Source organism: Rousettus aegyptiacus, unplaced genomic scaffold (genome assembly GCF_014176215.1).
Source record: "Rousettus aegyptiacus isolate mRouAeg1 unplaced genomic scaffold, mRouAeg1.p scaffold_m13_p_10, whole genome shotgun sequence".
Classification (NCBI taxonomy): domain Eukaryota; kingdom Metazoa; phylum Chordata; class Mammalia; order Chiroptera; family Pteropodidae; genus Rousettus; species Rousettus aegyptiacus.
In genome coordinates, this window is record NW_023416285.1 from 48,509,912 (window position 1) to 48,529,608 (window position 19,697).

The 19,697-nt window shown below is 40.0% G+C and overlaps 1 pseudogene; it reads left to right on the forward strand.

The window, feature by feature from the left end:
* The first annotated feature begins 11,119 nt into the window (after positions 1 to 11,119).
* LOC107519015 lies at positions 11,120 to 18,074 on the forward strand (annotated as a pseudogene).
* Positions 18,075 to 19,697: the final 1,623 nt, after the last annotated feature.

Below are 19,697 nucleotides of genomic sequence, written 5' to 3' on the forward strand. Positions count from 1 at the left end.
TGTTTCTCTATTTCCTCATTTTGCTTGACTCTCTGTGTTTGTTTCTATGTATTAGGAGAAACAGCCAACTCTTTCTGTCTTGAAATGGTTGCCTTGTGTAGGTGACAATTCTTCTCATTCACCCTTGCCTTAGCTCTTGGTTGTCTCTTAAACCTTTGTGATTGTCTTGGTAGCTTAATTTATTCTTGATATGCCCACATTGTTTACGGTGTGCCAAGACCTGTCAATGTTCCAAAGGGGAGGAATCCCATTTAGCACTTAGTTTCAGGCTGATTGGAAGCCAGACCTTTAGGCAGCAGCTCTTAGAGTATACAAATATATACAGTCCTTTAGGGCTGCAATAGTAATGCGTGCTGGCTTCCAAATCAGGAGAGCTGGAGGTGATCCCTGGGTGACACTTGGAAAAATTACACTCCAGACAAATATATAAGCTCCTTTCTGGAAAGTTTCTTTGAGCAGTAGTAAGACCAGAGGGGTGTACAAAGATGGCGTTTTCTTGCTTACATTCCCTGGGAGCGCCGCCTTAGCCTATAGATGTGTGGGAAACCTGAAGCCTTTCCTTCAGGCTTAAGCTCCATGCTAAGTAAGTAGCCCCTTTTTCATAAGGAGACTGTGGTTATATTTCAGTCTGCTATCTGTGCTGTGCTTTGGGGGTTGTGGCATTCCAAGAACTGTCTTTTTGATTGTTGTAGTCTTGTGGAGCCCAGGAGTGCCAGTTCCCTTGACTATGAGTGCCAGGTGATCAAGGGTATCCTCCATGTGGATCGCACCTGCCCACTGGCTTTAGCAAGGCAGCTGGAGAGCATAGTGGCAGGACACTATAGCCTGCTTCTGAAAGGCAATGGGAGAATGTCTTGACTGCCACGACTGTAGACTTCAGCAATACAGTAGGTTAGTGACTTGTTCGTGTGTGCATGTGACTCCAGGCTAGGAGTGGGAGAACACCACAGCCACTCACATTCACTAGCCCCAGCCAGAGGACAAGGGAGTGTTGTGACTACCCATACTTGCAGACTTTAGCTACAGAGCAGGAGAATGCCATGACCTTTCCCCCTTGCCTGTCCCAGCCAGGAAGCAGGAAAGTGCTGCAGTTCTCCAGCTTCAGTGAGGCAGTGGGATAGTGCCACAACTGCTCACGCCTGCTTGTCCTAGCAAAGCAATGTATGTGTGTGTTTGGGTGGGGGGGGGGGTGCCACATCAGAGCTCATCTGTCTATGCTGGCCAGTTAGGTGGAGAGTGCAATAATGACGTCCACCAGCATCTCTGTCTCCGGGGATCATTTCAGCTGTCCTCTGCCCTTCCAGGAGCATCTGATAATCTGATGCTTTGAGATTAGCAAACAAATCTTTTTCATGTATAATTTAAGTACTTTCCAAACTGCTGTTTTTTCACTGGGGGAAAATGAAACCACACATGGGACTAAGAGGGAAATCTCAGTTTCTTATAGCACTTTGGGACCTTTGCATGGCAGCCTCGTTGGTTTTCTAAGCTAGACGTTTTGGGAGCTCATCTCTCTGGTGCAGATTCCAGGGCATGAACTACCTTATGTTGGGCACCAATCCCTCTCTCCTCTGGAAGAAGCACTTGTCTGGTGAGATCCCTCCTTTTATGTGTTGTTCCTGCCCAAGTAGGGTTTTTTTTGTGAGACTGTGTCTCTGAATCTCCTACCTGTCTTGATGTGGTCCCTTTCCTTAGTTGCAGAGAGCAGTTCTAATTTTCTGAGGGAGTTGTTCCATATGTATCTGTAGATTTGGTGTGTCCGTGGGAGGTGGTGAGTTCAAGAGCCTCTCATGTCATCATCTTGAATGTGAGTCTTCTCCATTTGTCTTTTGTTAGAACTACTGCAATAGCCCATTAACTGCTCTCTTCCAATCCTCTTCTTATCTGTTTTCCACAATGCAGTCAGTCATCTTTTCAACACAGAGCTGATCATGTTATTGCTCTGTTTCAGAAGCTTCTCATCATTCTTATCTGGATAAGTCCTTTTGTGGATCCTGACCTCTTCCCCAATTTGATCTCTTGCCTCACTCACTTACTCTCTACTCCACTTTCCAGATGGATTCGAGGATACTTTGCAATCACTCTGACCTACATAGGGGGTCCGAAGTTCACAGGTTGAACATTTTCTGCAAGGGATCCAATTTTGTATTCCAAATGAATACTTTCTTCCTCATTGGCAGTAGCTGAATATTTTTAATGATTTTCCCTCTAGTTCTGCTCCTATGCTCCATTTCTGTTTATTCTGAATAACTAACTCGGTGTTGTAGCTGGACTATAAATGGAACATGGATATTTTGAAGCTTAGAATTGGGTAACATCCTACCTTCCTTCTGAATAGAATATGTTTACTGTAGAGTCTCAACTTGTTGGTGTACAATGAAGAAAATTTCCCCCAATAACACCAACACCACTATATTGATGCTCCCTTTTCTGCTGTGTAAGGCATCTTCTCCAAATTCCATAATGTTATTTTGCTACTTTTTGTTATTAAAATAATCTTACCTCTGTTTATTTTAAAAAATTAATATTTCTATGATTTAAAGCTCTTACCCTTTCTTCTAGCCAATGTAGATGAAAATTTTGACCGAAGTGTCTTGGAGTAGGTGAGAGAAGCATAGTCTGGAAGACCTATACCTCTCCTTTCTTCTTATAGGTTTGTGCTACTAACAGGAAAGAGGGATGGAGGGGGGTGGCGATCTTTCATGGCAAGGCGACAGCCCCTACCCTCCCCTTTGCTCATCATTCCTTCCCTGTTAGCTTTATGGATGCCTGCTGTGGTAGGGCTTCATCTCTCAGGGAGGTCCTGAGGAGCCTCCCTACTGCACAGCTCCCTAAACCAACCAACTCCTTCCACAATTCCTCAGTCCCTACCACAGGGGCACACTCCACAGCCACTTGTTGCTGGAATCCCCTCACCTCTTGCCAGCCTTTGGAAGTAGAGTACTGGTGGGACAGCTAAGCCTGGTTACCTCCTTCAGTGTCCACTAGACTCACAAAAGATTAAAGCATTGTTGCCATACCAGATGGTCAAAAAACAGGCTGCCTCATTGGCACCTCCCCTCTCATCACCCTTTCTTCCTTATTACCCTTTTTCCAAGCTCCAACCACATCAAGCACTCTATCACTTTAATGGCTTACCAAAGTTTAGAATAAGAAAAGAAAACATTGCTCTTATACACCTGGCAATCTCCCAAAGCTCTCTCATCTCCCATAGTCTTTCCTTTATATTGTCTGGGGAGCGGGGGAGAGGGAGGATTCTTTGATTGGATGCCTCTTGGTAGCCTTATGGGAAGGTGGTCAGCCTTGGTGCTGTTGGTACTCTGGACATAGAATCTGACCACACAGCAGACCCTGCAGGGCGCCCACCCAGCATCCACTCCTGCACTTCCACCTTTGGAACAGAACCCCATTTAATTTGAGTATTCAACTTCTTCCACACAGCCATGTGCATCAGATGAGGCTATTCTAAGACTCTTGAAGGAAATTCTCATTATCTTAAGACAATCATAACAACTCCACTTTTCCAAGTGGAAAGTAGGGTCTGGGAAAGACATTTTTATTTTAACTCTTAAAATAGTGATAACATAAGAAGAAGCTTCTTGCTGCCATTGGGCCTTGACTTCAGGCTAGATCGTCTCATGTTCAAGATGGTAACAGCAATTCTAGATGTCATATCCAAAAATAACAAGCACAACACATAGAAGTCCTTGTCAAAAGAATTGAGAGAGTCTTATTATTTGAGACTTTTTTTTATTGTTTAAGATATTTTAGATGAATTTTTGGTTACTTAAAAAACATCTTAATTGTTACCAAAAAGAAGAGAGTCCACCTACTCTACATACAATGGAGCTAACCACTGAACACCAAGTTTTGCAGTGGAGAAATTAAAGCAGTTTATTGGCAAGGTGCCAAGCCAGGTGAATGACAAAATAGTGCTCAATATCCAAACTCCCCAATGGTTTTAATCAGGAGTTTTTAAAGGCAACGTTTGAGGGTTAGGGGTTAGAGGTCATCAGTGAAACTGATTGGTTAGTTACTATGCAAGCTTCAGGAGTTTTCCTTAGCTTGATTTAGTCTCTGACATCACCTTGTCAGATGTCACTGTCACTGTGGTCAGGTGATGTAACCAGGTTGAGGAATCAAAATTCTGCAAGACATATTTCATAATTGTATGTCAGTGACATTATCTTTAAAGCAAAAGGCAGGAACTGAACACCTTGTGATAATCGTTTGTTTAAGCTCTCACTGTTTTGCACTTAACTAGCTCTGTTTTTCTATTATCTCAAGCAAAGTATACTTTAGACATTTTTCCTAGAACTTGCTTTACAGGAAGGCCCCTAGGACATGACCAACATACTTTCTTAATCTTTGACTATAAGCTATGTGACAAACAAAGTAATTGAAACGTCTGGTCAAAGCCTATGCCTATATCGCTAGAGTCTGTGATCTAATACCTAAACATGTTTACTGTTAACTGCCAGTTTCATAACAGACACATGTTCTTAGTGCTTTTGTTTGTCAGCTTTAGATCCTATACACAAGGAAAAATACCACTATATTTCCTGTCCACTGACTTTTATCTGCCTCAGTGACATACAAAGAAATTTTGCTTTGTTTGCAAAATATAGGCCACAATTTTTTAGTATGACAGGATCCGTCGAAGAGTAGCATGGGGGTAGTCAATTCTCTGTCCGTACCCAATGTGAAAGACTATTTGAGACCATTAAGAGGAGGTTCAATGCCAAGTTGAGGAGGCTCTGTGTTATAACATCTCTGGACAGAAGCATGTTATTTGGAACCCAAGAGACATTGTCTTAGGAAGTGGGACAGAGAATTTGGGAGAAGGCCATTACTTTAACTGCTCTGCAGATGATAGTAAACCTCCAAGATTGTGAATGCTCAGGATGGCAGAGCATCCTCACAGAAGGCCCTTGCAGGACAGCAGTGATGTATTTTGACAAGGAAGCTAGAGCAAAAATTAAAAGTCTTGTTGCACATCTCCCAAAAACTAGTAGGATAGTCTTTGAGAGTGTGGGACAGAAGTTCGGTAGACAAGCAGGTCAAAGTCGTAGAAGTGCAATATCAGTACTGTAAACATGGCTACAGTTATAGTCAAAGGCTGTGGCTTTCACACTTTTATACTGCTGTCTTTGTGGGTCATGAACAAAGAAAAGCTTATTCAATTTTCTTCCATGGTTCAATTCTATTTAGGGTCTATAGGTGAACTAAATTACTGTCATTGCTCTCTTCTTGCCTTCAAATGAGCAAACATTTGAAAGTCTATTATATGCCAACCATTATGCAATATGCACAAAAGAGACATGCTCTATGCCCTGTGAAAGTCAGACAAAAATTTGGTACTTTTACTGCATGCACTCAAGTTTCTAAGCACAACATATTCTGGCCCAGAGTTTAAAAGCACAAACTTGAATTACTTTTACTCAGGATACCTCAGGGTGGGTCAAATATTGTGATACAATGTGCTTTCTTAATTATAAAGCATAAGTGTGGTCTTAGTAGAGAATTCAAAAGCAGCAGATGCCCATACTAAATTAAGTAAACAGAAATTAGAGAATCATGTCTGCAGATCTCTCTGCCTCTAAGATATGCAAAAGGCTTTCTTTTGTTGGCAGAAAAAAAGGGGGTGGGGGTGGGGGGTGCTGATAAATGTTTTAAAGCCAGCTTTCTGGCTTATGGCATTTGCCTGTTTCCATGATGTAAAGACTTCCATCATAGCCACATGGGAGATAACTAAGTGGTATCACCAAATGTGGAGTTGAGGGTTGATGAGCACCGTTGGAGCTCATGGATACCAGCACACCACAGGGCATGCCCAGCTGCCTGTCAGCAGAGCCAGAGCAGGCTGTCCCTAGGATTAGTGACATGAAATGTTTATTCTGTGCCCTGATATTCATCTTAGCAGAAGCCTGGGCAGGCTTCCCTGCTTGCTGTAAGTGGATGGCCTGAGGGAGTTTTTGAGCATTGCTACTGCCCCCAGCTCCAATGACAAAGCTAGCAAAATGGATGATTTTGATTCCAGCATCAGTAAAATTTCTGACCAGCCCACTGTCTCAAAAATTTTACTGTTGTCCCTGTTTGTAAGAGACAAATTGACGCCAATGACTGTGCTCTCCAGAAAAGTGGTGCTATGGCCTTTACCCTGGGCTCTACAGACAGGTTTCCAGGGCTGAGGGAAAACCTGGATCTCTGTGGATCTAAAGCTAGTTGTCTGACAGCTCATCCCTCCCCTTATTTTTATAACTCACTGTGATAGGCTCCCGAGATGCTCATATTTAGCCCTCCAGATATAAAATCCAGTGCTCTTACTGGTAAGCTGAGCCCCCAAGCACCTGCATTGCAGCAAGTATTACCAGGAGGTAGATGTCACTTCTTAGGAAAAAGTAGCTTTGCCTGCTGACACGGCTTTTGGTATGAATTCCACATTATCCAGGAGCAATGCTGGTACTCAGAGAATGGCACTGTCTTTCTTTATCCTCTCACCCAGCCCAGTCTCTGGGTTCAGTCCCTGAACCCTAGACCCCTGTCCTCTCACTTCCAAGCAGCCATCTGTCTTGTTCCCACCTCTGGGAGAGCACCGGTCCTCCCCTCCCCTCAACTGATGGAAGACAGATTTTTTGCCCAGCTGGTAATACCACTGTGACATGCATTGCTTTGTGCAAGAACACCCTTTGTTTTCAAACCTGCCAAGGTTTTCACTAGAATCAGGAAATCTAGATTTGAAAGCTCATTGTTCTTGAACTGACTACTTATGCTCGGAGTTCCAAATATTCTTATTTATAAAAAGATGATTAAACTTGTCTACACAGGGATGATATAAGACACTAACATTTGTGAAAGTGCTTCGTAAAATATGAAATGATTTTGAGATTTAAGGTATTTTACTATCTCTTCATTGTTCCAGTTACACATTTCCATTAATGTAATTCCTGAGGTCAACTTCCTCAAAGCCATGTGAATTTATCAGCTTGATTTTGAATGGCTGTGTCTCAAGGGAATGTCCACTCATTGTCCACTGACAACATCAGTGACAAATCTCCAACTTTGGTACAACCCCCAACAAAGGGCACATACGGGATGTGATGTTAGGCAATGGTGTTTGCTCTTTCTTACTGTAAACTGGAGGTGATTTTCTCTGCTCTTTCAAGCCTCATTGGCTCTTAAAAACTTAATTTGTCTTAGAATAAGTTTTTTTTTTTTTTTTTAATCAACAGGTGATTCATAACAGCACATAATCAAGGAAATGGAGCAAGCTTTCAGTTTCTAATAATCTTTTCTGGTTTAGAATTTCTTATCTGTTGGTTTGGAAGAATGAAGGCAGTTAAAGAGTTACCTGTGACCCACCAAAAGCCAAGGTAATGATAAAAGGAGAGAGTTGTCTGGAGAGAGGAAAGAAAGATGTAAGGTAAAATCACAACTCTGCTCAGATGTATATAAGTTATATGTACATTGCGCACTTTAAACTTACACAGCCTCTCTGAATTATTCCATCTCTAAAGTGAAGGTAATCATACTCTAATGTACATTAGCTGCCCAGCATTCAAAATTTCTTATTTTGGAGAAATTTCCTATTGTGTAAGTCTTGGAGGACAGTAAGGTCTCATTTCCACTATGGAATCTGAAAAGGCCTGTGGTAGTCAGGGCATAAGAGCCAGGATGGCAACTTTAGTGTTCTCACCAAAATTTTAAATCTCGAATGATTCATAGTCTGTGTTTTTAGTGAATTGCCCTGTGGGCATGGTCTGGGCATCTTTCCTGCTGCTCAGTTCCCCATGGCTTCCCCCTGGTCCTGCAGCCTTTGTTCAGATTCCATGGCCTGTCCAAAGTTCTTCCAATGATTTCTTTAAGTGGCTAGAATTATTTTTGTTGCTGTAGTTTGTTTGCTTGTCACTGACAACCCAGAACTCTGTGTAGACCTTTGCTATTCCCTTTTTACAGATCTTCAGTGTTCCCACCAGAAAAAGAAATAATGATTATGTGATGTGATGGAGATGTTAGCTAATGCTACAGTGGTAATCATTTTGCAATCTAAGTGTGTTAAATCAACACATTGTACATTTTAACTTATACATTGTTATATATCAATTATATCTCAATTTATAAAAGCTCCCCAGGTGATATTGATTTTTTCTAAAGTTTGAAAACCATTCCTAATATGATGACACCAGCCATAAATAGTATGAGTGTATATACATAGTACATAGTATGAGACAGGTAGCATTGCTTATGTATAAACTTTACATGGCATGAAAAGCTTTTAACATTTTTTTTCCAATTACAAAATAAAAATATTGGTCCTGTTCTGGAGCTTGGAGAATAAAAAAAAATTACACACGTGCTAAGCCCCCTGAATGTATAATGCTATTATATTAATCTTACCTCTTAGTATTTGTGTGTGGCATCTCTACAGGAGAGAAGATAATTCATGAACTACTGTTATGCCAACAGAAATTATCTTGGCTATTTGGTTTTAAAACCCAGGTGCAGAAAAGGAAGGAATTACATTGTGTTTTGTGTCCATACAGAATACATTCTTTAGGTCTTTATAGAGGTAAGTTTATGATCAACATTTTGATAGAGTTACTTTACTAAATCATTGTGCCATGTGTAATTCTACTTAAAATAATTAATTTTTTTAAAGGAATAATAGTTGTATTTCTGAAATTGGTGAAGAGTTCAAACTTCCTGTAAATTGCCTCTGTGAATCCCCCACAGCCATCAGCTTCTTTGAAGTGGGATGGTAACTTGAATAAGCACTTTTGACCTTGGCCCACACACTGCTCTGTTGAAAGAGAAAGACTCTGCTTTACCTTTGACTGTATTTTTCTTCTATGGAAACTGGTTTCTAAAGACAAAGAAGAGACATTCTATAAAAGGACATTTCTGACATATGTGGTAAGTAGTTAGCAATTTATATATAAATTTGGGAGGCTGTTCTCTTCTGAATTAAATATATATCTTACTGTCTCCTGGACCCACTCAGTACAAAGGTCTCTAACTTGGAACTTCCCTGCAAACCCTGAGAGGCTCTGATCACACTTCAATAAAAACTCTCCTATGTACTTCAGTCATCAACAAATTTCATAGAACATTCACATGGGTCATGAACTTTTGATATATGGAAGATGTGAGTGTGGGGAATGTATATGTAGGTATTTAGGGGAATCAAAATGTGAAGAAGAACAGTTATTCTTATGAAGGCTCAGGCAGTGTGTCTCTGTGTTGTCTATTGAAGTGAATAAACCTCTTTCTAACTTCTTATGTCTAATTGATGAAAAAGAAATGTTAGACAGCTTGAGCCAGTTGAAAACATGAGCATCCTTTAAAGGCTCCCCGTGACCTTAAAAAAAGCGCACAATCTCTCTTAAACATTTGCCAAATGCCAACTTTGTGCCAGGCGCTTGGTGCCTGGTCCTGGAGTCAGGAAGCAGAACTTTGATATCATTTTCAACAATTTCCTCTACCCCGCCTGCAATCAAAGCAAGACCATTGCAAGAGCTTCCGTAAATTAACAAATGTATATAGTCTATAGTAATCTGTAGCCTTTCCAGCCACATGGACCTGAAATAGAAACTTAGACAGACTGAAAATAGAAGTGATTCAGGGGAAGTCGCTTCAACCATGAGGGGTAATTTTCATTTCTGGTAGTTGTAAGGAGAACCTTCTAACCTAGTCTCCCTTGATTTGATTTGCCTACATGACTCCAGTTAGTGATTTTTAAGGGTAGCAAGCAGTGATTGCTATGGGAGTGTTGGTTCAGTTTTGTTCTTTTTTATCTATGTTTGAGATGGGAGGGTCAGGGAGAAAGTGAGAAGAGCCCATAAAGTTAACCCAGGAAAAGACCTAGAGAAAAAGGATCCATGAGAGTAGATTAAAATAATGAAGATGGAGCCAGATTCAGGTCCCAGCTAGAGTGAACTCAGAACTTAAAGGATAGAACAGCCAGGTAGGTATTTTGAGGGAGAAACTCCACTGATGATATATACACATGCCATGGATATATACACATAAAAAGAGACAGGATTTTAAATCTGATATACTCTCTGAGCTGATACCGGCACTGTTGGTAATGTATAAGGTTGGACATCTATAAGGCTGAACTAGGCTGACTGGAGTATGAAGGAACTCCATACTCTCCCTACCAGAACAGTGATTCTTGGAGGTGGACAGCAAGTGCAGTGCTAGAATCCCTAAGGGTCAAGACCAATCCACTTTTCACCCAACCCGTGTAGTGACCCATTCTTCCAAACTGTAGTTTGTCTTATACCTCAGGGGTGGTGCAGGAGGTAAGAAACAGTAGAATAAAGTATGCACCCAAATTCATAGTAACATTTGATTATTCACTAGAATTTTTTCTATGAAGACTATAATGATAGAAATATGGGGAGCTAGCCTCTTGGAAAATTAAGGTAAGAGTCACAACATTTAAGTGAAGAGAAATTTTTTCTTTTCTGAATCTACCAAGGGTAAAAAGAGGAAATTGAGATCATGCAAAGGAAGCAAGACAAAAATTCCCTTGGCCACCAATGCTGGTGTCCTACATTGTGCCTAAGGCCTTTAAAGAGTGGAGATGAAGCTGAGAAGGTGGACGCATGTCTCCCTTGAAAGCAGCAGAAAAGGATGGGGAGGTGAAGAATGCTGTTCAGGGCTACCTCCTCCATCCAGGAGCAGAAGTTGTCCTTGGCTCAAGCCCATCCACTCACTGCTGCCATCTTTTTATGTGACCCACTCCCCAGGCCAAATGTACTGGGCAAATTCATGCTCATTGTCCTTGCAATCAGTCACTTGGTGAGGAGTATCAGAGACCTGAAAAGACCAACCTAGACTTAAATCCTGGCTCTGCCTCTTATTAGTTCCATGGCCTTGAATGTGTTATTTATTTCTTGGAGCCTTGGTTTTCTAATCTTTAAAATGATAGTCATTGAATTAAATAAGCTTAATACAGGGGCTAACACACAGATATCAACATTTGTGAAGATTCCAATTAAGCAGATTCCTTGACTCTCTCCTTTGAGCCACTGTTCTACCCAGTACCCACATCCATTATTGCATTCGACTCTAAGAAATATGACCACTTATTTTTATACATTATCCTTAGACTATGAGTTCCTGCGGGAACCTCATGGCTTTATATTCCTCACCCAATAACTCGCACTGTAACTCGCACATCCTTGATGAAAGTATGCCAGACCCCCCCCCCCCACGGTTTCTCTGCTGACTGAATGCACACATGAACGAATGAAGGGGGAGAGAGAAATGAAGCTAAAGGTCTTCATAAATAAGGGGAACATTCCAACATAGCATCCTTTTCTTGTTTTGACTAGTTTAGCAAGTAAGACACCAGACTTACCGGATTTTATTCTGAGTACTATTAATCAACTTGTGAACAAAGGAAGTCTAAGCTGTATGTACTGTTAAAGAGCCAGGCAGGGAAGGCTCAGTGGAGTTTCAATACTAAGCTGCGGAGTTAGGAGTGACTAAGAAGCAGCAGCTCCACATGGCCAAGACACAGTGTGGTTTCACATTATCTGTCACCTGCTGAAGATGATAGAGTCCACTTTTCACATTTCAACACCACCTACTGCAGCTGGGTCTGCATTTTGTATATGGAAGCTGTGGTGTCAAACTAGCCTTCATTTTGAGCCAATTTTCAATTGCTGTTTAGATCCTTTTCTTCCCTGGACTTTAACCTCTGCCATAAAATTTCTCTTAAGCTGTAAAATTGTCCCCAAAGTGACCCTGACCAACAGCAAGCTTACATGAAGCTAATGTCTCAGTCCTCTATTTGCAGATGAAAAAATGAGTTATTCTACTGAAGCCAGGGAAATATGGCTGCTAAGTAATCTGTACAAAAGCTATTCTTTCCCCACTGTCAGAAAGCCTGTCTTGAATATTCAGATTTGGTGAGCCATTTTATGTAGGTAATTGCCAACATCTCTTGACCAGGGCTCTTTCTCTTGCTTTCCCTTGTAGACTCAGGGAAATTTTAAATCACTGATATGCATCGCCTGTTTGTTAAATTCTCTTAAGCTCATATTCAGCTGACTTGGCCTGAGTACACAATAAGCCATGAATAAAAACATGACATTTCATGATATTGCATGACCAGAGATATTGCAACCTTAGCAAAGATGAAAAAAAAAAAATCTTGCCAATATCTGGGTTTTAAGAATAGCCCTCTGTCACCAAATATAATGACCTTGTTCCTTTAAAACATTTTAAAAATATAATTCCATTGTATATCTTTGAGAACAGTAAGAGCAAAGTAGGCTTTGCTCAGGATGACTCATCCAGGAGGCCATTAGTGTTGGCCTACACTTCATGTCACAAAATGGGTCAAATTAAGACTTTCACCTTAACTGCAAATGAGGTTACATATATTGTCACAGCCATCAGAATGGGGAGAAAGAAGATTTTTTTTCATGTTTCTGTATAATTATCTCATTATAATACTACACAAACTGAATTAATTTTCATAACTTATTTTGTGAACAGCACAATTACATTGCAAAAAATTTATGTTTTACAAGTGTTATTTTATTAGATGTAAACACTTAAAATACACTCTGTTTTGATAGTTCTTCCTTAATCACACTGGGGATTGAACTCTGGTAAGTGCCAGGTGTGTAAAGCATCTAAATTCTGAGGAGAACCATCAGGGTAGATTTGATCTCTCATGATAATGATTGTTGCATGCCCTGCAGGGGTGGAAAGGTTGTCAGTCAACTGGGGGCTTATTAGAGCTTCTCAAATGTTTTAAGGCCTCCGAAATATATCTAGCCAGTTATTTTACCATGAACGTCCAGTGCTAAGAAAATGTTCTTCCAGTGAGTATGGTTACCTAATAATTAGTAATCATTGGTCATATACTGTCATCGGTCATTAGGTTTATAATGTCACAGATCTGATGTTCACTGGAGGCTCAGCTTCTCTTTCTCTGACCCTGATGCATTTGAATGGAAAAGAGAGGGATTGTCAAAAGCTCTGCTAACTAGACTGCCTAGTTATCATTTTTGCATGTATTATGGAAAAAGGTCATGTCACATGGCTGAGGAAGTTTAGAAATCAGTACTGCAGCTTCCTGTAACAGTAAGTAGCACCCAATATCACCAGCACCCAACTGCCCTGTGTACTTTGACATTTGCCATGATTTAAGAGGACACTTTTGAAACTTAATTTTTTTCTTAAATTAAACATTCCTGATCCACATTAATTGAGTCCCTCTGCCCCTGAGCATCTGCTTTTGGAGAGAGATTTTAAATAGCCAGAACACTAAGATCGAGACTTTTATTAAATAAAGAAGCCAACAGCTTTCGTAAAGTCTCAGCTTTTAGTGGCCTGACAGGGGATTATGGGGTACAGTGACGCTGCAGGATGGTGGCCCAATACATGTGATTCAGGGCAGTCCTTCAGAAAAGCTTGCATGAAGTTATGGGCTTCTTCCAACAAAGCGTGCTCAGCCAGCTGCACGTTTTTCATTTTGAAGTCTTCAAAGAAGAGAGAATCTTTAGAGCATATAATAGATTCTGGATAGGTGTAAGTTAGAGCTATCATTAAAACAGCTTTAGGATTGAGACAGAAAAAAGAACTTGAGATCCTTGGATTATGATGCCTGACATATCTCCTTACTTTTGCCATTAAGCAAAACCTAGAGGAATGAAAGCAGATCAGAGCATCCTAATTGTCTCCTACCGTTTGCCTAAGAAGTAGAAGTCCTTGACTGAATTTCCCATCTCCTTTCAGCCAATTTCTTCTTGACCACAGCTTTCCCAGACAGTCAGTGCACTGGATATTCTGGGCTGATAATAATGTTCCTTCTGTCTCTCTCAATGGATTCCTTGGCATTCCTGTGCTCCAGAAAGTCAAATTCAGCCACTGCTTCTGTTCAGTTAATTTCTCTATACTGTTAAAAACATGTCTTCTAAAGATTATTCAGATTTTTAGGCTTTAGAACAATCTGGAATAACTTTTTTTTCTGTCAAATTCTATATTATTTTGAGTTCAAGTAGCAACCAAGGAAAGAACATTTATTTCTCCATTCTCTGTATATTGGAACAATATCAGCATAAAATGACACAAGGCCTGGAATGGACTTCTTTCCTGTTCTGAACCCACATTGGTTTCAACTGTCTAATGAAGACAGGACATGTTGGTGGAATGGCAGATGGACCACAGTGATATGAACAGAATTGGGCGGTGAGAAGAGTTGAAAAGGTAAGTGCTAATCAGTGGTTGGCATACAAATCCTGGGTAGCTATCTTCTGCGGCCACATCACAGTTTTTGAGGAATAATATTTAAAGATCACTCTAGGCCATGGAACAATGCCATTGATTTGTGGGCTGGCCCTAAACTCAAATGTAATGTCCTAAGTCAATGACACGAGATGGACCTCCACCATGAAGACTCCTCTTGCCCCTCCATTTTAGGACCTAAATTAGAACAATTTCAGTAGCATCCTTGACCCATTTCCTCTGGGTCCCACCATGGCTGCCACTTACTGAGTCTGAAAAAGGGAAAGTGGGAATTAGAAGGAGGGGGCGTGTCATGTACTTCCTTAGATTGGTTCAGTAAAAATTTCAAAACAAACTTTAAAAAGGCAAAGCAAATAAATAATAACAACAAATACCAAATAAACCTGCCTAACCTTTGACAAGCACATTTAAGTCAAACAGTTACCTTCAGTGCCTTCATTACTTCTACCAGATGCTTTCCCAAAATGGCCTAAATAGGGATGAACAATGACTATATTTTCTCTGCCAGCCAGAAGGACTGGTTGATGCCATCATATTTCTATGCTGTTTAATCTGGCGAAGTAACAACAAAGCCCTATAGCCTTTTGCGGCCTTATTGCAACTGCATCTGAGATCCAGGGAAAGGACAACTCAGTACTACCAGGTGCACAAGAACTGCTGTACGAATGGGCCCTAGTGGAAATGCAAAAGGAAGTAAAGGACAAGGAGCAGTTCATTCGGAAAAGGCTGAGGGGTGCATCAAGGAAAATGATTTCTCCATCCTTACTCTCCTATCATTTCTCACTATCTGAGGCAATGGTTTGAACAGTGGTCAAGCCTGAATAAGATTTGTCAACCCATGAAGGTGATAGAAACAAAGGAACAAGGAGAAAAGTGTGTTTCAGATAAAGGATGAAAAGTTATCTCTGAGGGGTTTTGTATTTACACTAAGCATCATTGATCCCTGTTCAGTTCCCAAAGAGTGAGGTTTGGGCCTCAACCCAGCCAGGTGGCCTTGACAGACCAAAAGTAAGCCACAAGAGCAACTTTTGTTCTTCTGGCTCAAGGCCTACACTAGAAGCTCTTCTAATAGCCTCCTCAATCTAATTCTGGTTCTTCCTTGGTCTTCTGAGCTGAGGGAGACGTGAGGAGGAAAACCATTACAGTCTAATTACTAAGTTTATCTGGAAGGAAGTGTTTTAAATCTTTGTTCCTCACATCAAAAGCTTCAACCCTGACAACACCATGACAAACAATATCTCCAACCATGTCCTAGGTATGAGTATTTCCTTCACGAGTTTGGAAAGAATGGGAAGAAAGCCCTGAGATTTTCTGTTGGTTGCATGGTGTCCCCAAAATCCACATGCCTAGTGTTGATTTTACTGTCTAAATCTCTGTTGCATCTGACAACAACTAACTCTCATCTACCCTATATTAATAGTCCACGACTGGATTCTCTCTCTTTTCCCTGGTTCTTTTGCCAGTCCTCCACAAAATGTAGCCGAAGCATTTTAAAAATAATATGTTGGTGTGATGATGTCATCTCTCTTGCTTATAACATTCAATGCCTTACTGTGCTTTTAGGATAAATAACAAAACTCTTTTCATGACCTAGAAGACCTTGTTTAATTTATCTAGCTTCATCTTGTATTCTCTTAGTACATCCAACATGCTTTTTTTTCCTGCCTGGAAGGTGTTTGCTCGTGTGTGCTTGCTCATGCTCTCTCTCGCGCTCTCTCTCTCTCTCTCCTCTCTCTGTCTTTCCCTTCCTCTCACTCTCCCTTTACCTCTCTCCTTCTCTTTCCCTCACCTCCTGTTAGAGGAGATACCAAGAAAGAATAGAAGTTAACTGGGCAAATGTAACTTCTCTATGAATGTCTTCCCTGGTTCCCACCATCCATCTCATCTAGGTCACCTTCCTTTGTCATGTGTGCTCTCTAAGAACCATGCTCTTGCTTTTGGAGTTCTGCTCAGTTGAAAATTATGCATTTATGTAATACTTCAGCAGACTGTAAACTCCGTGAAGACAGGGCCTTATTTGTCCACAGGGCCTAGCTTAGTTAATTACTTATTGAATGAGTGTGTTGGCCCCAATATGTACAGAAAGGGTAGTAGTCCTTGAGGGAGAGCCATAAAATGTCAGAAGGGGAAAACAAAATAAAATGCAATTTCCATGGAGTTTTAAAATTTGCATGTTAGGGGAGTAGACAGCAATTTTCCCCCTTTCTTATTTTTCTGTATTTTCCAGGCAGAAAAGCGGCGAAGAGATGAGGAAAGTGAGAATCGGGAAGAGGGCATTAGATCTGATGACTTACTATTATTTTCTAGTGACCTTTAACAGGAGAATTTCAGTAGAGTATTAAAAGCCAAAGCTGTGAGTAGGTAAAGGAGTAGGTGGTAAAGAAATGTCAGTGAACATGTATTATTCCTGGCAAGTTTGTAGGTTAAAGTTGAGGAAAGATAAAGTGGCTGACTTGTGAAAGTAGCCGAATCAACAGAAGATTGTTTAGTTGCATGAAATGTTTTATAATAGAGACTAGAGTCTTAAGGAGAATAAAGCAGTGGAAAGAGATTATAGAGGTGTGTGGGGTTTTTTTCCTGAGACAGAGGGAAAGAGAGAAGGGATGTGGAACCTAAGATGTACTCGATAAATAATAATGCATTAAACAAGTCAAGTCAGCATGATGAAGTTCCTGGGAGAAGTCAGATCTCATCTCAAAGGATCCCAAGCTATTAAAAGCCCGGCACTTGCCCTCATGCAAGAATATGGGGACCTTGTTACTGAAGACTTTACAAGATTTCTTTAGTTTTAAAATTTGACAACTAATTTAAACAAAAATCAAATGAAAATTGCCAATATTTAGTCAACTGCAAACCACTTGGGAACCTGTATTTTAGAATCTGTTTCTCTAGACCAGAGTCAATAGTATGATAGTTAACAGTTTTATTGAGATATAATTCACAAGTGCAATTTACCCATTTCATTTTAATTTAATTCCATTGTTTTTAGTAAATTCACAGATATGTGCAATCATCACCACAGACCATTCTAAAACATTTTTATCCTCTCACAAATACTACTGGATCCTTTAGCTATCACTCCTCTATTCACCGCCCCCCCCCCCCCACCACCACATCCAAACCCCAGCAAACACTCATCTCTTTTCTGTCTCTCTAGATTTTCCTAGTCTGAACATTCATTTAAGTGGAATCATATATTATGTGGTCTTTTGCGACTGGCTTCTTTCACTTAGAGGATAGTATTTTTTTTTTTTTTAATGAACAAGTAGGAATATGAAGAATTTGAAGACCTTTAATCTCAGTAAAAAGAAAAGCCCATTGTCCCAAAGCTGAGACAAATAGGGGAGTAAAGAGTATGTCAAGATTTAAAACCATCCTTCAGAAATGAGGCAAAGGAGAGTTTCTCACTCCCCAGCCATCTTGGAAGCTGCTTTTGGTTGGGGGCTATCCCACGCTTAAGACAAGAAGAGAGTGGCTGCAAAGAAGAAGAAGAAGTTGCTGGAGTCCATCAACTCTAAGTTCCAACTTGTTATAAAATGTAGAAAGTACACGCTAAAGTACAAGCTGACTGACAATGATTAGACAAGGCGAAGTGAAACTGGTTATCCTTGCCAACAACTGGCCGGCCTTGAGGAAATTCAAAATTAAGTACTATACATGCTGGCCAAAACTGGTGTTTATGACTACAGTGGCAATAATATTGAATTGGGCACTGTGTGTGGAAAATACTACAGAGTATACACACTGATCCAGGTAATTCTGATATCATTAGAAGCATGCCAGAACAGACTGGTGAAATGTAAATCATGCAAAATTTTTCTTTAATAAAAAGCTGGCTAGACCTTTTTTAAAAAGAAAAGACAGAAAGACAAAGCCAGAAATAAGTCCTAGAAGCCTTCTGCAAACATGCGTATAAGATACCTAAAGGACCTATCTGTATGAAAACTTTCATTTTGATCATCATTCTATACCAGTGCTGAGAAGCCACTGGTGTAAACAAGTTTGGTTGAATCAATAGTTTACACAGCTGAGGTCTCTTGTGATTATCTGTGCCTGTGCCTTGTCTGTTGCTGAAAATTCAAAATAACACTCTGGTTTGGTATAACTGTTTTTCAGGATATTATCCCTATGTCCTTGGTTCTAGTTACCAGAATTGCTCAGAACAGGCCAAAAAGGAGAATAATCTAAGGATCCTGGGTCCCTAGCCACAACAGTTCAGGTGTATTTTCCAAAGATAATCCTCCAAAAACATCCTCTGCAAAGAAGCACAGTATTTTCAAGCAATTGAGCACATCATTTTTCAAGAGGCTGGAGGTCTAATTTCAAGGCCTTGGCACACATCAGATTTTTTTTTTTTTAAAGAGTCTTCCATAACAGCATACCAGGGGACATAACTCTGGAATTTTCAGTAAAACCACAAAAGCAAAGGAACATCTTTAAAATATAGGGTGTGAAAGACATGGAGTGGCTGAATGGATAAGAAAAATAAAAAGCTTATATATGTTACTATGAGAGACTCGCTTCAGATTGAAAGACACACAGACTGAAAGTGAAGGGATAGAAAAAGATACTTTATAAAAATGGAAACAAAACAAAACAAAAGGTGGGGTAACAACACTTATACCAGACAAAATAGACTTTAAAGCAAAGGCAAGAGAGAGAAAAGGATCCAGTAATCTCACTTATGTGTATTTATCCAAAGAAACCCAAAACATTACTTCAAAGGGAGTATGGAGCATCCATATGTTCATTACCACATATTTATAATAGCCGAGATATGGAGGCAACCTGAGCATCCATCAGTGGATGAAGGGATAAAGAAGAGATGGTACATATATACACAATGGAATATTACTCGGCTATAAAAAAGAATGAAACCTTGCCATCTGCAACAATATGGGTGAACCTAGAGGGTATTGTGCTGAGCTGAGTAAGTCAGACAGAGAAAGACAGATGCCATCTAAAGAACAAAATAAAACATTCAAATACAAAAGAACATTTCGATGGCTGTCAGATGGGAAGTGGGTTGGGAGGTGAGTGGAAAAGGGGAAGAGATTAAGAAGTACAAACTGGTAGTTACAAACTAATAGTTATGGGGATATAAAGAATATAGTGAATAATATTGTAATAACTATATACAGTGTCAGATGGATACTAGATTTATCTGGGTGATCACTTCATAAATTGTATAAATGTCTAATCACCATGCTGTATACCTGAAACTAATATAATACTGTATGTCAACAGTAATTAAAAAATAAAAATCATTTTAAAAAAGAAATTAATTTAAAAAACAATTCTCATTTGTTATAGGAAAAAATTAAATAAATTTTCTTTAATAACATAATTTATAACTTAAGAAGTACAGCTAGTTGAACATCTAAAACTATTCTCATGGTTAAGTTTTACTCATTTAAGAGGCTAAA